This window comes from Chiloscyllium plagiosum, unplaced genomic scaffold (assembly GCF_037043375.1).
Source record: "Chiloscyllium plagiosum isolate Xiang-an unplaced genomic scaffold, Cpla_swu_hap1 HiC_scaffold_9, whole genome shotgun sequence".
Classification (NCBI taxonomy): Eukaryota; Metazoa; Chordata; class Chondrichthyes; order Orectolobiformes; family Hemiscylliidae; genus Chiloscyllium; species Chiloscyllium plagiosum.
This window is the reverse complement of record NW_028270147.1, coordinates 85,783,383-85,802,593: the sequence shown is the minus strand read 5'-3', so window position 1 is coordinate 85,802,593 and position 19,211 is coordinate 85,783,383. Positions and strand designations below refer to the sequence as shown.

The window sequence follows — 19,211 nt, the reverse complement described above, 5'->3', positions numbered from 1 at the left end:
ATTAGGTTAGGATATCTGGTCGGCATGGACGAGTTGGACCGAAGGGTCTGTTTCCGTGCTGTACATCTCTATGAATCTAAGATGACTTCATTTGAACAAATCAACATTGACCTGGACCATCCTTGCTGTCATTAGGAGCATTTACAAGTTGAAACACAGTCTGCTTGGCCACAATATAGGCAAATGTTTCTTCAATTCCAGATCCTAGAGCAGGACAGTTTGTTTTAAAATTGCTTACCTGTAGCGGGCAGCGGTGTGTTTTTTTTACTCTCTCGCCACAGAAAGAGCGGGAGCAGCAGAGGAAGTGACGGCAAGCAGAGGGGCAGCCGGGAAGGAAAAGTGAGTATATAAGTCAGGAAGGCGGCTAAACCCGAGATTCTACACCTGTAGTATCTCCCACCCACCCTCCTCCTCTAACCTTCTTAACTACTCTGCTTTTTCTTTTAAGGTAAGGATTTTTATTTCTTTACCAGGGACTAGTTAAAAATTTACTTCGTTTTTTTTGTGTGTGTATACATCAAGTCCTTATTTAGGGTAAAAAAAACTATAGCAGAGAGGTATCAGAAGGTATTCTAACTCATACTTGTACAAAGTAAGTAATTAACTAACTAAGCAGAGATGGCTGGGCAGATGATGTGCTGTTGCTGTATGATGTGGGAGCTGGCTGATCCCATTGTGAACGGCAGTGACCACATCTGCAGCAAGTGTTGGTTGCTGGAAGAACTCCGGATCAGAGTTGATGATCTGGAATCTGAGCTTCAAACACTGCGGCACATCCGGGAGGGGGAGAGTTACCTGGATGCTTTGTTTCAGGAGGCAGTCACACCTGGGAGATTAAGTAATTCACATTCAGCTAGTGATCAGGCACAAAAGAGTGTGACTGTAAGTGAGGCAGGTAGGGGGAACCGGAGTTCAGGAGTGGAGGAGCCTCAGCCCTTGACCTTGTCCAACAAGTATGAGATTCTTGCTCCCTGTACAAATGAGGAAAAGGGCTCTGGACAGGATGAGCCAACTGACCAAGGCACCATGGTGCAGAAGGCCATTCAAGAGGGGGGAGCTAATGGACAAGTAGTGGTTATAGGGGATTCTATAATTAGGGGGACAGATAGTATCCTTTGCAAGCCGGATCGGGAGTCTCGCATGGTGTGTTGCCTGCCCGGTGCCAGGGTGCGAGACATCTCCGACCGGCTTGAAAGGATATTGGAGCGGGAAGGGGAGGATCCAGTTGTTGTGGTCCACATTGGGACTAACAACATAGGCAAGACTAGGGTGGAGGACCTGTTTGGGCATTACGAATCACTAGGCAGGAAATTGAAGCACAGGTCCTCAAGGGTCATAATCTCCGGATTACTGCCCGAGCCACGTTCCAATTGGCATAGGGACAAGAAAATTAGGCAAGTAAACACGTGGCTAAGGGATTGGTGTGGGAAAGAGGGATTCCACTTCATGGGGCATTGGCATCAGTTTTGGAACCGGGGGGATCTGTACCGTTGGGACGGTCTCCACCTGAACCGATCAGGTACCAATGTTCTAGCGAAGAGGATAAATAGGGTGGTCAGTAGGACTTTAAACTTCTGAGTTGGGGGGAAGGGAAAGTGAAAGCGACAGGGAGTATGGAGGTAAATGGCAAGATAAGCAGCAGGATAGCATGTTTCCAGGCGGATTTAAAATTGAGGCAGACTGAGAATACAGTAAAAAGCAAGGATAACTTAGGACATATGACTTCCAACATCTCTAATGATAAGGAAGTTAGCATTAAGGCACTTTACCTGAATGCTCGTAGCATTCATAACAAAGCCGATGAACTAATGGCACAGATAATAGTGAATGATTATGATGTAGTAGGCATCACAGAGACTTGGTTACAGGGGGGTCAGGACTGGCAGTTAAACCTCCATGGTTTTTCAACTTATCGAAAAGACAGAGAGGTGGGCAGAGGGGGTGGGGTTGCCTTGTTAGTTAAGAACAAAATTAAATCTATGGTATTGAATGACATAGCGTCGGATGATGTGGAGTCTGTGTGGGTGGAATTGAGGAACCACAAAGGCAAAAAAAACATAATTGGAGTTGTGTATAGACCTCCTAACAGTGGCCAGGACCAGGGACGCAACATGTACCGGGAAATAGAGAAGGCATGTCAGAAAGGCAAGGTTACATTGATCATGGGAGACTTCAATATGCAGGTGGACTGGGTAAATAATGTTGCTAGTGGATCTAAAGAAAGGGAATTCATGGAATGCTTACAGGATGGCTTTTTGGAACAGCTTGTCATGGAGCCCACAAGAGAGCAGGCTATTCTGGACCTAGTGCTTTGCAATGAACCAGACTCTATAAAAGATCTTAAAGTAAGGGAACCCTTAGGAAGTAGCGACCATAATATGGTAGAGTTCAGTCTGGAGTTTGAAAGGGAGAAGGCAAAATCGGATGTAATGGTGTTACAGTTGAATAAAGGTAATTATGAGGGCATGAGAGAGGAACTGACTAAAATAGATTGGAAGCAGAGGCTAACTGGGAAGACAGTAGAGCAAAAATGGCAGGAGTTTGTAGGTATAATTGAGGACACTGTACAGAGGTTCATTCCCAAGAAAAGAAAGATTAACCGGGGAGGGATTAGACAACCTTGGCTGACAAAGGAAGTCAGGAAATGTATTAAAGAAAAAGAGAGATCCTATAAAGTGGCTAAGAACAGTGGGAAATCAGAAGATTGGGAAGGATACAAAAGCAAACAGAGGATAACAAAGAGTGTAATAAGAAATGAGAGGATCAAATATGAAGGTAGGCTAGCCAGTAATATTAGAAATAATAGTAAAAGTTTCTTTCAGTACATAAGAAACAAACGACAGGCAAAAGTAGACATTGGGCCACTTCAAACTGATGCAGGAAGCCTACTGATGGGAGATAAGGAAATAGCAGGAGAACTTAACATGTACTTTGCGTCAGTTTTCACAGTGGAAGACATGAGTAATATCCCAAAAATTAAAGGGTGTCACGGGGCTGAGTTGAGTATGGTTGCCATTACGAAAGAGATAGTGCTAGAAAAGTTAAAAAGTCTTAAAATTGATAAATCTCCTGGCCCCGATGGGATACACCCTAGAGTTCTGAGAGAGGTGGCTGAGGAAATAGCAGAGGCATTGGTTGAGATCTTTCAAGAGTCACTGGAGTCAGGAAAGGTCCCGGATGATTGGAAGATGGCTGTTGTAACCCCCTTGTTCAAGAAAGGATCAAGGCAAAAGATGGAAAATTATAAGCCAATCAGCTTAACCTCGGTTGTTGGTAAAATTCTAGAATCCATCATTAAGGATGAGGTTTCTAAATTCTTGGAAGAGCAGAGTCTGATTAGAACAAGTCAACATGGATTTAGTAAAGGGAGGTCATGCCTGACAAACCTGTTGGAATTTTTTGAAGAGGTAACAAGTAGGTTAGACCAGGGAAACCCAGTGGATGTGGTCTATCTAGACTTTCAAAAGGCCTTTGATAAGGTGCCACACGGGAGGCTGCTGAGCAAGGTGAGGGCCCATGGTGTTCGAGGTGAGCTGCTGGGATGGATTGAGGATTGGCTGTCTAACAGAAGGCAGAGAGTTGGGATAAAAGGTTCTTTTTCAGAATGGCAGCCGGTGACGAGCAGTGTCCCGCAGGGTTCGGTGCTGGGGCCACAGCTGTTCGCATTATATATTAATGATTTGGATGAGGGAACCGGGGGCATTCTAGCGAAGTTTGCCGATGATACGAAGTTAGGTGGACAGGCAGGTAGTACTGAGGAAGTGGGGAGGCTACAGAAGGATCTAGACAGGTTGGGAGAGTGGTCCAGGAAATGGCTGATGGAATTTAACGTGAGCAAGTGCGAGGTCTTGCACTTTGGCAAAAAGAATAAAAGCATAGACTACTTTCTAAATGGTGAGAAAATTAATAAAGCCAAAGCACAAAGGGATCTGGGAGTGCTAGTCGAGGATTCTCTAAAGGTAAACATGCAGGTTGAGTCCGTGATTAAGAAAGCGAATGCAATGTTGTCTCTTATCTCAAGAGGGTTGGAATATAAAAGCAGAGATGTACTACTAAGACTTTATAAAGCTCTAGTTAGGCCCCATTTGGAGTACTGTGTCCAGTTTTGGTCCCCACACCTCAGGAAGGACATACTGGCACTGGAACGTGTCCAGCGGAGATTCACACGGATGATCCCTGGAATGACAGGTCTAACATATGAGGAACGGCTGAGGATACTGGGATTGTATTCGTTGGAGTTTAGAAGATTAAGGGGAGACTTAATAGAGACTTACAAAATGATACATGGCTTGGAAAAGGTGGATGCTAGGAAATTGTTTCCGTTAGACGAGGAGACTAGGACCTGTGGACACAGCCTTAGAATTAGAGGGGGTCATTTCAGAACAGAAATGCGGAGACATTTCTTCAGCCAGAGAGTGGTGGGCCTGTGGAATTCATTGCCACGGAGTGCAGTGGAAGCCGGGACGCTAAATGTCTTCAAGGCCGAGATTGATAGATTCTTGTTGTCTAGAGGAATTAAGGGCTACGGGGAGAACGCTGGTAAGTGGAGCTGAAATGCGCATCAGCCATGATTGAATGGCGGAGTGGACTCGATGGGCCGAATGGCCTTACTTCCACTCCTATGTCTTATGGTCTTATGGACTCGAGAGCTTATAGATTAAGGTCTGATCACTATGGACAGCATCACCTTACAGCCTCTTAGTAATACTGCTCCTGCAATTAATAGTGTAAGGTAAAGCACTCTTGATTTATACATGGACAAAGTACTAATATTACGCTCATTGTAAATTAAACAGGACACTATGCAGTGTAGAGACAATGTGTTAAAGTGAACCTATTGACAGGATTTCATCTCAAGCCTCTGAATGTCATATGAAGGTGTGCTCATTAAAGGTTTAGAGCCATTTATTTGCAAATGGGGATGCTGGTGTGCTGTGATGCAGGAGTCAACATTTAAAATCTCTGCACTCAATAAAGCTTCTGTCAGTGAACCGAGGGAGGTTTGAATCCATAATATTTTGTGTTTTATGCAAATTGTGACCTTGAATGTTGTTCATTCGTCCCTCACAACTTTTCATGTATAGACAGCAATCTTGTGGATATGTTCTCTAAGCTATAAATTGGCTTTCTTCTTGGCTTTGTGCTACAACAACAAGCCATTACAGTGTAATGTATGGAATTTACTTTGAAAATCTGCATTGTTCATTAAAAGCTCTCAATACATGCTGTAGAAAATCAAATCTAAGCGGATGTGCTCATCATGGACAGCGTGAAATTGTACCATGCTCTTAAAATATCTGTTGGCTGCTACAACTGCAGCTTTTAGCACTTTGGGTATCGGACTTCAAGGCAAAGGTGCTCTGAGAATCAACTTCAAAATGCATGATGAAAGTACAGTTCAGCCAAGAATCACCCTCCACACAGGGGAATCAAACAGTCAGCAACAAACTCTTCACTTGAATGTGTTTTGTACATTGAATGACCGTTGAATGTTGTCCCCAATAGTGTGGAATAGATGGGACCGAGGACCCTTGACTGCTGCAGAATACTGTGCAAATACTGAAGGACATGCTGTAATCTGTGGCTAATACATACTTGACAATGGCTACTTCGTGAATATGGTGGGACCTGCAGGTGACACTCTCTCTGATGATTCCAGATTTTTATCCCATATTCTGATCATTACTTGAAATTAGTCCTTAATTTGCTTTTCACTTGTTTGAATTTTGACTTTTCTTTTGCCTCAATGTCACCATTCAATTTAATGTAATATTCTAGATTTGTAGTTCCTGTCCTATTCAATGTCTTATCTAGGTCCATAAGTTCACCTTCTGTGAAAACTGTAAATCTCAAATTTCTCCAATCTCCTCAAGTCTCAGTTGTCTCATGATCTGCTTTTAATTCTTCCCTGGGCTTCAATCAGGGATAAAATATTGTCCTTTGGTCCAAGTTAACAATGTGTGCTCACTGACTTCCAACCTTGAGTTATTAATTTCTCCAAACTCTGACCCCTTCAGACCAACTGCTGTTTGGATTGGTTTCAGCTCAAGAACAGAAGACTTTGTCACCTTGGCAATAAAACTGCTCTCAAATTGTATCATCATTACTCACTGCTAAACCCATCAATAAATGATGTCATCAAAAAACCCTGAGAATTCCAACACAGTTCTGGCTGACCTTCAATATTCTAGATTAGAGTGGTGCTGGAAAAGCACAGCAGGTCAGGCAGCATCCTCTTCAACATTACATCCTTTATAGACTTGAGGTCATCCCAAACACTCCATGTCCATGTTTTAATTCATGGCAAGTCTTGTTCGGATATTGTGTAAGTTAGGCCCATTCCATCCTCATCTTCAATAGTCCAAGCCTTTGTGACCAGGTCTCCAGAGACCTTGCAGTCCATACTCACTGAGGGAGAATTGTTGGATAATCAACTTGCATAAAACTGGCTTAATCTGCCATGGGCATTTTTGTGTCACAGGCCTTTGCCCCGTCCCCTTCTTTGAGTTAATCCACAGACTGTAGCCAAATTGCAGGAGCTCCTCGGGATTGTGTCATGGACTCAACCGTCTTCAGTTGCTTTATCAATGACCTTTCTTGCATTATAAGTTCAGAAGTGAATGTTTGCTAGTGATTGCACCATGTTCAGCACTATTAGCAACTCCTCAAATGATGAAGGAGTCCATGTTCAAATGCAACAAGATCTGGACAATATCAGGCTTGGGCTGACAAATGGCAAGTAATATTAACACCACAAAAATGCTAGGCATGACCATCCCCAATTAGAGACAATTTTAACTGCTATCCCTTGACATTCAACTGTATTGCCATCACTGAATCCCACACTATCAACATCCTGGGGCTTACCACTGACCAGAAACTCAACTGGACTCTCCATATAAATACAGAGACTACAAGAGCAGATAAAGGCTAGGAATACTGCAGCAAGTAACTCATCTCCTGATCCCCTAAACCCCATCTACCACCTAGAAGGCACAAGTCAGGAGTGTGATGGAATACTCTACACTTGCTTGGATGGCTGCAGCTCCAACAACACTCAAGAAACCATCCAGGACAAAGCAGCCCGCTTGATTGGCATCCCATACACAAACATCCAGTCCATCCACCACTGACACTCAGTAGCATCAGTGTGCACTATCAACTGATGAAATGCAGAAATTCAACAAAGATCCTCAGACAGCACCTTTCAAACTCGCAACCAATTCCATCTAAAAGCACAAGAGTGGCAGATACATGGGAACATCAACACTTGAAACTTTCCTTCCAAACACTCACCATCCTGACTTGGAAATATATCGCTGTTCCTTCACTGGATCAAAATCCTGGAATTCCCTCCCTAAGGGCATTGTGAGTCTACTTACAGCACATGGACTGCAGCGGTTCAAGAAGGCAGCTCACTGCCACCTTCTCAAGAGCAACTAGGGATGGGCAATGAACACTGGCCAGCCAGCGATGTCCATGTCCTACAAGTGAATAACAAAGATAGCAATCAGGGACTTGTGTGAATCACCAATCCAGCCGAATCCCCTGTTATCTTCCAATCCTTCAGGATTCCCTATTTTGCTTATTATCTCAGAGCATTTTAAATTAAATATATTAATTCCAGAACAGACAGAGAGGGAGAGGATACTGAGATGCTGCAAATACTTAGCAGTGGTAAAGTTTCTGGTCTGTAGACACATTGGAGAGATTGCAGAAAACGTTACAAGAAAGATTTCAATGATGAATGTAGTTGGAGAAGATAAGACTGTTTCCTTTGTTGAGGAGAAAGTCAACAGGGAGAATTGCTAAAAGTTTTCTAAATCCAGAGAGGACTGGACAGAGTAGACAGGGAGAAACTGTTCCCATTTACAAACTGATCAAGAACAAAACAGCACAGATTATAAATGATTTGCAAATGAAGAAGTTTTTTTACACATTAGGATATGGAATGGACTGCCTGGAAGTGGAGAGAAAGCAGGTTTAATTGAGACATTGATGCATTAGATGACTATTTAACTAGAAACAATAAAGCAAAGAACTGCTGACAGGGTCATATAGCACCACAACGCAATGTCCAAACATAATTCCAAACTGAACCAGTCCCATCTGCCTGAGCTTTGCTCATATCCCTCCAAACATTTCTTATTCATGTGCTTATCCAAATCTCTTTTAAATGTTGTAACTGTACCCATATCCACCACTTCCTCTGGAAGTTCATTCCGCATATGAACCACTCTCTGTATAAAAATATTGCCCCCATGTCTATTTTGTTAAACGTTTTTCCCCACACCTTAAAAACACAATCCCTAGTCTTAAAATCCCCACCTCTAGGGAACAAACAGCTTATCTAAACCTGCTATGATTTTATAAAGCTCTATAAGGTCACCCCTTAGCATCTGTCACTCCAGTGAAAAGAGTCACAACCTCTCCAGTCTCCTCTTATAACTCAAACCCTCCATTCCCTGCAACATCCTGGTAAATCTTTCTGAACCCTCTCTAGGTTAGTATTATCCTTCCTATAACAAGGCAACCTGAATGGACACAGTACTCCAGGAAAGGCCTGGGTTGGGCGGCAACATGGTGGCTCAGTGGTTAGCACTGCTGCCTCACAGTGCCAGGGTCTCGGGTTCAATTCCAGCCTCAGGTGACTGTCTGTGTGGAATTTGCACATTCTCCCTGTGTCTGTGGGGGTTTAGCTCTGGTTTCCTCCCACTGTCCAAAGATGATCATGCTAAATTGCCCGTAGAGTTAGGGGGAATGGGTCTGGATGGGTTACTCTTCAGAGGGTCAGTGTGGACTAGTTGGGCTGAAGGGCCTGTTTCCACACTGTAGGAAATCTAATCTTAAAAAAAATCCAGTCTAACCTCAACATGACACCCAGCTCCTCTACTCAAAGGTGTGAGCAATGAAGGCAAATGTATTAAATGCATTCTTAACCATCCTGTCAACATATGATGCAAACATCAAAGAATTATATACATGAACACCTAAGTCTCTCTGTTCTATAGCATAACCTAAGGCAATACTTTTAATTGTATATGTTTTGTCATTGTTTGTTTTACCAAAATGCAACACCTCACATTTATCCAAATTAAGCGCTATCTGCCACTCCTCAGCCAATTTACCCAGTTGATAAAGATCTGTTTGTAATCTTTGATAACCTTCTTTATTGTCCTTTATGCCACCAATTTTGGAGTCATCCACAAAATTACTGACCATGCCTTCTATATTCTCGTCAAAATCATTTATATAAATGACAAACAAAAGTGGACCCAGCACTGATCCCTGATAACAGAGATCTGAAACAAACAATAACAGAAATCACTGGAGAAACTCATCAGGTCTGACAACATCTGTGGAGAGAGAAAAACAGAGTTCATGTTTCAAGTCCATTTCAATCTTTCTGCAGGAAAGTAATACCGGACTGGAAACAATTTTGTGATTCTGTTCTTCTGAAACCTGCTGGTCAATGAACAGCTTGTATCATATGTGCACAATCATATTGTCAGGATCAAAACTCGTCCAGCAATATAGGCACAGCTTTACTATGTGGGTTAGAATCAATCAGCTCAATACAAACAGCCATAACATCACTGAGAAGGTGTCATCTGTACATCAACTAATCTGCTCATTTCCCCATTTTTAAACAATATCCCATTTTGGCCACTAGAGGGAGCTTAAACAATTTATAGACATTTCCTGTCAGTGTGCTACAATACATTTTTGGGGTAAGTGGGACTTTAACATTATCGCTGCACTACAAAGACACTCATATGCACCGAAATGTTTACCTTTCATTTTTTCCACAAAATCAGATATTTTAAAGTCATCAATTTACCTAAAGGTTTTTCAGTTTCTGGGGCAAAGTTTGCTCTGACCTCCTTCGAACTGCAGTTCCAACAATAAAACATCTCACTCCTACAAATACAATAGGCAGTTTTGCAAACCCACAAAAACAGACCATTCCTGCCACTGCTCCCTCATCAAATGTTCACAGCAGAAATCAGGGAGGGTGCATGGATATTGACCTTTATTCCAAGGTTTTTGGAATGCATGGTGGAGTGAGGTAGAGCTGCAGATGTATAGATCCTTAAAATGTCTGTCTGTCTGTCTTTATTTGTCCCATTACCATCTCCTGCTGCCTTTTACTAAAGATATCACAATAGTTAAGATTGATCCCAAGTGAAAACTTGCCTGGTCTCTTAAAATCTGATGTTGAGTTGTAAAGTCTGATGTGGTGAGGCAATCATTTCATTGCTGCCTATAGAGACAAAACAAATTGCAGATGCTGGAATCCAAGGTAGACGGGCAGGAGGCTGGAAGAACACAGCAAGCCAGGCAGCATCGGGAGGTGGAGAAGTCGCAGTTTCAGGTGTAACTCTTCTTCAGGACTGAGCGTGAGTGTCGGGGGAGCTGCAGATAAAGGGTATGGCGGGGCAGGGTGGTGAGGTGGGCATAGGTGAGGTTATGACCTGGTGGCCTATGCCCTGAGGATCTTTTTGCTTTAGTCATGGAAATGCTCATGACAAAAAGTTAGAAATTGGAGCAACAGTAGGCCACTCAAATTTGCTCCATCATTCATTTGGAGTATGGCTGATGTACACTTCCCACCTACTGTGATTGGGATATTTTCTCATCAACCTGGTCAGAGATAGTATTACTGGGACTTAAACCCCAGTCTCCTGGCTCAGGGCGGGACACTATCACAAGAACCTATCTGAATATGATTAACTATTGTGATAATCATTGATGACTCCACTAATAACTGACCACCAATAACCTCTTACTCCCTTTCTTTCCAAGAAACCAACTACTTCTGCCTTAAAAATATTCAAAGACTCTGCTTCCACTCCCTTTTGTGAAAGAGAATTCCAAAGACTTGCCAATTTCAAAGACTTTCTCATCTCTGCATTAAGTGGACAATCCCTTACTTTTGAACTATATACCTGAGTTCTAGATTCTCTGACGAAAGGAAGCATCCTTCCTGCATGTAAAGACCCCTCAGGATCGCATATGTTTCAATCAATATGCTTTCTAACTTTCTAAACCCCAGTGGATATATGCACACCCTGCCTACTCTTTCCTCATCAGACAATCTCAGGAAGCCCCACACCTCAGGAAGGACTCACTGGCACTGGAGCGTGTCCAGCGGAGATTCACACCGATGATCCCTTGGAAGGGTAGGCCTAACATATGATGAACGGCTGAGGATCCTGGGATTGTATTCATTAGAGTTTAGAAGGTTGAGGGGAGATCTAATAGAAACTTACAAGATAATGCCTGGCTTAGAAAGGGTGGACGCTGGGAATCTGTTTCCGTTAGGCGGGAGACTTGGACCCGTGGGCACAGCCTTAAAGTTAGAGGGGTTCGATTTAGAACAGAAATGAGGAGACAGTTCTTCAGCCAGAGAGTGGTGGGCCTGTGGAATTCATTGCCACAGAGCGCAGAGGAGGCCAGGACGTTAAGTGTCTTCAAAGCAGAGATTGATAAATTCTTGATCTCGCAAGGGCTAAGGGGAGAGTGTTGGTAAGTGGAGTTGAAATGCCCATCAGCCATGATTAAATGGCGGAGTGGACTTGATGGGCTGAATGGCCTTGCTTCCACTCCTATGTCTTATGGCCTTAACCTGCTCATTCTCGGCATCAGAGTCAAGAGTGTGGCGCTGGAAAAGCACAGCCAGTCAGGCAGCATCCGAGGAGCAGGAGAATCAGCATTCCTGGCATATTCTCCTGCTCCTCAGATGCTGCCTGACCGCTGCGCTTTTCCAGCACCACACTCCCGATTCTGATCTCCAGCATCTGCAGTCCTCACTTTCTCCTAGTTCATTCTAGGCATCAGTCTGGGAAACCTTGTCTGATCTGCTCCCAACATTAATACAATCTTGTTTAAATTTTTTTAAAATGTAGTCACCACAATTCTGCTCTTTTCTTGGAGCGAGAACTGGTAGTGGTTTAGCTTGAGGATCACCAAACCTGCGAGGAGAAAGTGAGGTCCGCAGATGCTGGAGATCAGAGATGGAAATGTGTTGCTGGAAAAGCGCAGCAGGTCAGGCAGCATCCAGGGAACAGGAGAATCGACGTTTCGGGCATTCCTGAAGAAGGGCTAATGCCCGAAACGTCGATTCTCCTGTTCCCTAGATGCTGCCTGACCTGCTGCGCTTTTCCAGCAACACATTTCCATCTCTGATCACCAAACCTGCCCGTGGCAGATTTAACCTGCAGAGAAGAGGTGAGAAGGAAAATCCTTTATGGTAACCTCAGCCAGTGCAGAAATTCATAGAATCCCTACAGTGTGGAAACAGGCTCTTCAGCCCAACAAATCCACACCAACCCTCCAAAGAGTAACCCATCCAGACCCATTCCCCTATTATTACCCCTGACTAATGCACCTAGCATCCCTGAACACTATGGGCAAATTAGCATGACCAACTTACCTAACCTGCACATCTTTGGATTGTGGGAGGAAACTGGAGCACCCGGAGGAAACCCATGCAGACGCGGGGAGAATATGCAAACTCCACACAGACAGTCGCCTGAGGCAGGAATTGAACCTAGGTCCCTAGCGCTGTGAGGCAGCAAGGCTAACCACTGAGCCATTATGCCGCCCAGAATTGGAAGCATACTGTTAGCATCATTCTTTCCTTTGCACTCCAGCTATCCAGTCAACTGAGCTAACCAGCACTTTACCAATACCATATGCAGCATTCTTTACATGGTCCCACCAATGTCCTGAACCTTGGTCTGACTGGAACAATGAGTAATGGCTTGAGTTTTCTCGGTACTCCTCAGTTCAAAATTGTTTTGTCTGACATCTGGTGAGAATGGGAACTATTGATGGCATGGTTATTTGAGAAATAATTGGAAGAAGAACAGAAAAGTTAAGTGAATTAAAGACAGATCATGTTCAGAAAATAAAATAGAGAAGGGAGAGTTGTTTCAGTTCAGAGGAAAAGGAAGTTCAGTCAGAAAGGAAATGGTAAACAAAATGAAGTCACTTTATGTCTGACTGTTTTAAAATTGCATACATCTCGATCTGTAGTTGTGTACTTCAATCTTTTCCTGTTCTGGCCTCAAGAAGATGATTGATGTTCCTTTAAGAATTATCATGTCATTAAAAGTTGTTAATTGCCAGACCTAACTTGCAGAAGTGAGGTTAATGAACAATTAATGTTCTAATCTAGAAATGTTTATTTTTAAATACCATATAGAGGGTGTTGGGGCCATGTTTGTGCAAAGAAGCTTATATTGACCAACAAGATTCAAAGCTCATGCCATATCTCATAATAGCCTAAATTTACTCCTGAATTTCGTACCATTCATTATTAACGTGTCCTTGCTATCCCAGCTAGCCTGTTTCCTTGTCACTTGAATAGGTGAATGGTGAGTCTGAACACTGGCACAAAAATCTTGAATAATGTGAAGATTGTGGCGATGCTGAAACACACAGGCCTTCATCCTTTAACATACTCAGTGTTTGCTGTTTGGTTCTGGAAGAGAGGATTGGAGACTGTGAGCAAGGCGGCTGTGCGCTCCCTTTCCAGCAGAGGGAGCTAACATCTCATAGTTCAATCACTGCGCTTTCTCACTCCCATACTGTGGCTTCTAACACAGCCTTCACTTGCAGAAAGACAAGGAACTTCCTTTTCCTCTGAACTGAAACTAATCTTCCTTCTCTATTTTATTTTCTGAACCTGACCTGTTGCTAATTCACTTAACATTTCTTAATGTAGATCAAACTTATCTGGAACTGTGAGGAAAGGCTGATTTTGACGTTGGTTGACTCAGCTCCATTCTCACAGTCCAAAACGACATCTCGTTTTACTTGCCTTTCCTGCAATGCGTGGTGCTCAGGACATTACATGTACATGTCGTTAGCGCCCTACCACACTTATACTGACCATGCAGATTACCTGTCACCCTGGACAATATGGTACAATTTAGCCTGGCCAATCCACCCTAACCTGCACATCTTTGGACCGTGGGAGGAAACCAGAGCACCCGGAGGGATCCCACAAAGACACGGGGAGAATATACAAACTCCGTATAGACAATCGCCCAGAGATGGAATCAAACCCAGGTCCCTGGCACTCGTTAGACAGCGGTGCTAACCACTGGGGCCACTGTGTCAAACTACGCCTTGGGTAATGTCTGCAGTTTTGATCTCCTTACCTATGAAAAGCTATACTTGCCATAGAGGGAGTGTAGTGAAGTTACCAAGTTGATTGATTTCACTCTTGCAATGGCAGTTTTGTTGTATGAGGAGAGGTTAGGTCAACTAGGCCTTTATTCACTGGAGTTTAGATTAGATTAGATTCCCTACAGTGTGGAAACAGGCCCTTCAGCCCAACAACTCCACACCGACCCTCCGAAGAGTAACCCACCCAGACCCATTTCCCTCTGACTAATGCACCTAACGCTATGGGCAATTTAACATGGCCAATTCACCTGAACTGCGCATCTTTGGAATGTGGGAGGAAGCCCACGCAGACATGGGGAGAATGTGCAAACTCCACACAGGCACTCACCCGAGGCTGGAATCAAACGTGGAACCCTGGTCCTGTGAGGCAGCAGTGCTAACCACTGAGCCACCGTGTTTATAAAGAATGAGAAGAGATCTCATTATAACACAACGGGTTGAACAAACTGCTTGCAAGAATGATGTTTCCCCAGTGGGTGGTCTAGAACAAGGGGGTCATGATCTCAGGATGTGTAATTTTTTTGGACTGAAACAAGGAATTCTTTCTGTGACGTTTCTGTCACTGTGATGGAGGTTTTTCAGAAAAGATTTACTGAATAGATTTTTGTAATGTATGTGTTGTCTCTTGAGGATAGACTGGGTTTGTTTTGACTGGAGTTCGAAAGAGTGAGGAGTGACTTGACCAAAGTGTAAAAATCCTAAACGGGTGGACTTGGAAAGGATGTTTCCTCTTATGGGTGAGTCTAGAACCAGTTGGCCTTGGTTGTCTTTTTCGGAGAGAAGGGTGGGAGATTCACATGAATGATCTCTTGGAATGGTAGGCCTAACATATGATGAACGTCTGAGGAACTTGGGATTGTATTAATTAGAGTTTAGAAGATTAAGGGGAGATCTAATAGAAACTTACAAGATAATGCCTGGCTTAGAAAGGGTGGACGCTGGGAAATCTTTTTCTGTCAGACGGGGATATTAGGACCTGTGTGCACAGCCATAGAATTAGAGGGAGTCAATTTAGAACAGAAATAAGGAGACATTTCTTCACCCAGAGAGTGGTGGGCCTGTAGAATTCATTGCCACAGAGCGCAGTGGAAGCCAGGATGTTAAATGCCTTCAAGGCAGAGATTAATAAATGCTTAATCTCGCAAGGAATTAAGGGCTACAGAAAGAGTGCGGGTAGGTGGAGTTGAAATGCCCATCAGCCATGATTAGGGGCGGCACGGTGGCTCAGTGGTTAGCACTGCTGCCTCACAGCACCAGGGACCCGGGTTCGATTCCAGCCTCGGGTGACTGCCTATGTAGAGCTTGCACACTCTCCCCGTGTCTGCGTGGGTTTCCTCTGGGTACTCCAGTTTCCCCCCACAATCCTAAAGATGTGCACATCAGGTGAATTGGCCATGCTAAATTGCCCATAGTGTTAGGTGCATTAGGCAGGGGTAAATATAGAGTTGGGGTGGGTTACTCTTCGGAGGGTTGGTGTGGACTTGTTGGGCTGAAGGGCCTGTTTCCATACTGTAGGGAATCTAATCAAATGGTGGAGTGGATTCGATGGGCTGAATGTCCTTACTTCCACTCCTATTTCTAATGGTCTTACGGGCATTTATTCTCTCAGAAAGCAGTGCAAATTTGGAACTCTCTGCCTCAAAAGACAGTGAAGGCCAGATCATTGGATATTTTACCGAGTCATGCAGTCATACAGCACGGAAACTGACCCTTTGCTCCAACCATAATCCCAAACTCAACCAGTCGCACCTGCCTGCTCCTGGCCCACCTCCCTGCAAACCTTTCCTATTCATGTATTTATCCAAATGCCTTTTAAACCTTGTGACTGTACCCACATCCACCACTTCCTCTGGCAGTTCATTGCACACGCAAAACACCCTCTGTGTAAAAAAAATGCACCTCATGTTTTTTAAAAATTTTTTTTTAATCTTACAGCAGGGCTGAATAGACTCTGAATAGGCAGGAGCATCAATTGTTATGGGGGTCAACAAGAATGTGGAATCCACAATACAAACCAATCAGCTAGAAGCCTATTGAATGTTGGGTATCAGTCAGGGGACAATTGGTCTGTTTCTGCTTCTATTTCCTCTGTTCCTATGTTTAATGCACACGAGGACACCCACCAGCCTGCCCATCATGGCATACCATTGGAATTCCAGCGTGTCATTTTGCTTCGGTTGACTTCTGCACAAGTGGATAACAGCAATCCAGAATCTCTCTATTCAATGTGAACAGCTTATGTTTATTTGGTAAATCTTTAAACTATCCCAAGGTTCTTTACCGGGGCTTGCTTCATCACCATGGAACGTCGCTCTACCAAAGAAGATATTGGCACAGGTGATCGAAAGGTCGAGTCAGAGAGCTGGGTTTGTAAGGAGCCTTGTAGAGGGAGGAGAGAGAGCTAGAGAGCTGAAGGAGTTTGGGAGAGAATTCCAGAGCGTAGGGGAAAGAAATGACACAAGGTTGCTGAGGTAGACTTCTGTGATCTTAGTAGCAGTGCAGGTCTATGACCTGAAGCTCACTCAGGGTTAAAACCAACATTTCAAGTGGTTTAGTACAGCCTCAGACTGCTGCCAGTAAGAGGATACAGTTAGTGTCTCGGGAATAGAGTTTGGAGCAGGGACCAAAGACAACAACATCATCTTCCCCTATATTTAGTTGTAAGGAATTGCTGCTTATACAGTTCTGTGTTTTATCAACTTGTCCAATCATTTCCCCTGGTTGAACTTATCACCAACAGAAAGTCAGTTTTGAGGAAAATTTTGATTACCCATGATTAGATTAGATTACTTACAGTGTGGAAACAGGCCCTTCGGCCCAACAAGTCCACACCGACCCGCAACCCACCCATACCCCTACATTTACCCCTTTTAACATAACACTACTGGCAATTTAGCATGGCCAATTCACCTGACCCGCACATCTTTGTGACTGTGGGAGGAAACCCACGCAGACACGGGGAGAACGTGCAAAGTCCACACAGTCGCCTGAGTCGGGAATTGAACCCGGGTCTCTGGCGCTGTGAGGCAGCATTGCCAACCACTGTGCCACCGTGCCGCCCACATAATGATTTGGAGAGTGACTGGAGTGATCTACCTGTATTTACTACCCCATCTATTGATAAGCCACAGACTGGACAATCCAATCAGCGCTAATTAATGAGTCATGAAGTTCCTATTAGTGCTTCCCCAATATATAATCCTTGATTATAGACTCAAGCATCTTTCTCACTACGGAGGTTAAGCTAACTGGTCTACAATTCCCCATCTTTTGTCTCACTCCCTTTTTAAACAGTGACGTCACATTTGCTGTTTTTCAATATGCTAGAACTGCCGTAACATCCAGCGAATTTTGGAAAATTACCACCAGTGCATTGCTATTTCTCCTGCCATCTCTTTCCGTACCCTGGGATACATTCCATCAGGGTCAAGAGATTTGTCTATCCTTAGCTCCATTAGCTTACCCAACACTACCTCTTCCGCAATAATGATTGTTTCCAGGTTCACACCTACCTTAGCGTGGGTTTCCTCCGGGTGCTCCGGTTTCCTCCCACAATCCAAAAATGTGCAGGGGTTAGGTGAATTGGCCATGCTAAATTGCCCGTAGTGTTGGGTATAGGGGTAAATGTAGGAGAATGGGTCTGGGTGGGTTACGCTTCGGCGGGTCGGTGTGGACTTGTTGGGCCGAAGGGCCTGTTTCCACACTGTAAGTAATCTAATCTAATCTAATCTAATCTAATCTAATCTAATCTAATCTAATCTAGTAATCTAATCTACCTTTGTCTCTTTGTCAGTTACTGGCATGTTATTAGTGTCCTCCACTGTGAAGATACAAAATGCCTGTTCAATGCCTCAGCCATTTCATCATATCCCATAACTAAATGCCCCTTCTCATCCTCTAAAGGACCAATGTTTACTTTAGACACTCTTTTCCATTTTATATATTTATAGAAACTTTTGCTATCTGTCTTTATATTCTGAGCTAGTTTATTCTCATAATCTATCTAACTTTTCATTACAACATTTTTTTTGTGGCTTTCTGTTGACCTTTAAGGTTTTCCCAATCTCCTAGTTTCCTGCTGTTCTTGGCCACTTTTTGTGCCATCTCGTTCAATTTGATCGTCTCCCTTATTTCCTTAGATATCCAAAGCAGATTATGCCTTTTCTCAAAGTCCTTCCTTTTCACTGGAATATACTTTTGCTGAGCACTTTGAAAAATTGCTTTGAAAGTCATAGAGTCATACAGATGTACAGCATGGAAATAGACCCTTCGGTCCAATCAGTCCATGCCGACCAGATATCCCAACCCAATCTAGTCCCACCTGCCAGCACCCGGCCCATATCCCTCCAAACACTTCCTATTCATATACCCATCCAAATGCCTCTTAAATGTTGCAATTGTACCAGCCTCCACCACTTCCTCTGGCAGCTCATTCCATACACGTACTACCTCTGTGTGAAAAAGTTGCCCCTTAAGTCTCTTTTATATCTTTCCCCTTTCACCCTAAACCTATGCCCTCTAGTTCCTCTACTGCTCGTCAACTGTCCCACCACAAAGTCTCGGTTTCCAGTCTATTTTCGCCAGGTCCTCCCTCATTCTATTGTAGTCTCCCTTGTATAAGGACAGGACCCTGGTATTGAATTTTATCCTCACACTCTCCATCTGTATTCTAAATTCAACCATACTGTGATCACTCCTTCGAAGAGGATCCCTAAATATGAGATCATTAATTATTCCTGTCTCATTACACAGGACCAGATCTAGGATAGCTTGCTCCCTCTCAAACAAGACTAACTAGAGAGCTGTAGCCTGGCATTGACAGAGCAGGACTATCAGGTCTGGTTCCGTCTCAGCAAAGATCAAATAAGAATGATGAAGGAAATTATGGGATCATTCAGTCATTCAAGTCTGTGCTGGTTCTCTGAAATTCATAGCATCATGGAATCCTTTAGTGTGGAATCGGGCCATTCGGCCCATAGACTCCACACCGATCCTCCAAAGAGCAGCCATCC

General features: G+C 43.7%; 1 long non-coding RNA gene across 1 annotated transcript in view; it reads right to left on the bottom strand.

Moving 5' to 3' along the window:
- Nucleotides 1-4,651: 4,651 nt before the first annotated feature.
- The window catches only part of LOC148149187 (uncharacterized), a 304,419-nt gene continuing 289,859 nt past the window's right edge, over nt 4,652-19,211 (bottom strand). The window contains exon 6 of the long non-coding RNA XR_015758203.1: nt 4,652-4,713. This is a non-coding gene — a long non-coding RNA (uncharacterized LOC148149187). The remainder of the gene's footprint in view (nt 4,714-19,211) is intronic.